At 45.6% G+C, this 1587-nt stretch overlaps 1 long non-coding RNA gene across 1 annotated transcript; it reads left to right on the forward strand.

Moving 5' to 3' along the window:
- The first annotated feature begins 603 nt into the window (after positions 1–603).
- On the forward strand, positions 604–1275 carry LOC149831430 (uncharacterized). Its single transcript, XR_016433014.1, has 3 exons — positions 604–655; positions 728–840; positions 936–1275. It is a non-coding gene; the product is annotated as an uncharacterized LOC149831430 (long non-coding RNA).
- The last annotated feature ends 312 nt before the right edge of the window (positions 1276–1587 follow it).

A 1587-nucleotide genomic window follows, 5' to 3' on the forward strand; every position in this document is an offset into this window, starting at 1 on the left:
TTACTTAATTACAAATTTAATCCTATGCATATCAGTTTTCATGTGTGCCGACCTCTCATGCACGCACGCCCAAGCTGTTTAGATAGCCCCCTCTCAACGGTCCTGGATCCTTTCATTAAAGAAGACTTCTTCCTTAATTCAGTATCATGCTTACTTGATGGCCTTATTACCACAGATCCTTGCATTACGGATGATCAGTCAACCAGCTTATAGTGATGCTGCAGGTACTGGCTATGTCGGTTCATGAACTGCGCTTAGATATAGGTAGCAAATAACAAAACCAGGCCACGATGACTCTCAATTCTACTGCCTTGACTTGAGTCCCCAGAATGGTCCAAGCCCAGGTCTTTTCAGGTCAGACTGGTGTGTAACCAAAACGCGCATTCACACAGTCCCCATGACCTAGTCTACTGCCTTGACTTGACTCTCCAGAATGGTCCAAGCCCAAGTCTTTTCGGGTCAGACTGGTGTGTAACCAAAATGCGCCTTCACACAGTTTCCATGACTGTAATGAGGCTGACGTCAAAGCATCACATCACCGTTGGATCACGAAGCAGGTTACATGACCCCCTCCCCCCCCCCCCCCATAAGACGCAGGTGCGTGTTCGGGGGAGAACACACAACCCCCTCCCGTTGGATCACAACACGGTATTAGGTATGTCTGCTACTATGGTTTCTTTATTACCTTCTGCTTTTTCTGCCTTTTTAACCAAAACTCTGTGGGCAGGTGAGCCTTAAGCAAAGAAGAAATGGCTAGGGGGAATTCTTGCTCGTTGGTGGCAGTACTCATCCTTATGCTGTCTCTCTTCCATTGTGTTATGTCAGGTCTTGTGGATGGAGGTAAAGGTTTTCACACCTGCAGCATCTTTTACTGTTCATGAGTTGGACTTCTAAAAGTTGGGATGGTTTTTCACTGTGTTTTGGTTGTTTTGCAGGGTTCAAGGGAAGAAAGTTGGGAGCAAGAGGTGGGTATGTACCTCCCAGTCCATTTCCAAACATCATAAGGCACTTCGTTCCCCCAGAACACCCCGTCTATGCTTGGCCAACACAGCCACCCCCTGCAGCACCAGCCAGTCCCTAGCCATGCACTCTTGGTGCCTGCTTGGCAGCACCAGCTATCACTGCTTCTTTGTTCGGTGGGGCATGGAGAAAATGGTATAGTGCAGCATAGAAACTGCTACTTTGAGTCGAATAATTTGTTTGAATAGAAGCCCCCTTGAGGGAATTGGAATTTCTCTCTCTCTCTCTCTCTCTCTCTCTCTCTCTCTCTCTCTTGGCAATTTTTTCTCAATCAGATATCACTAAATGTCCAATAATAATATGTTCGCACAATGGATGTTAACTAGTTGGAATCCTACGGGTGCGTCACATGCTGCAAGACCAAATCTCGGTGTAATCCCACTAGGGAGGCCACAGGATTTTTACACCAATGAGCTCATGAGCGAGTGAGGTGGTTTTTTATCAGTTATCAAAAATAATAATTTCTCACAATGGAAAATAAAAGGACTGCGACATGAGAATTGGTTTTTGGCAGGAATCCTGAAATTTAAGGCTTGCAACGAGAGGAGAAAATAAAGTGAAAATGAA

The sequence above is a fragment of the Nuphar pumila genome, chromosome 7 (assembly GCF_984573655.1).
Source record: "Nuphar pumila chromosome 7, dmNupPumi1.hap1.1, whole genome shotgun sequence".
Classification (NCBI taxonomy): domain Eukaryota; kingdom Viridiplantae; phylum Streptophyta; class Magnoliopsida; order Nymphaeales; family Nymphaeaceae; genus Nuphar; species Nuphar pumila.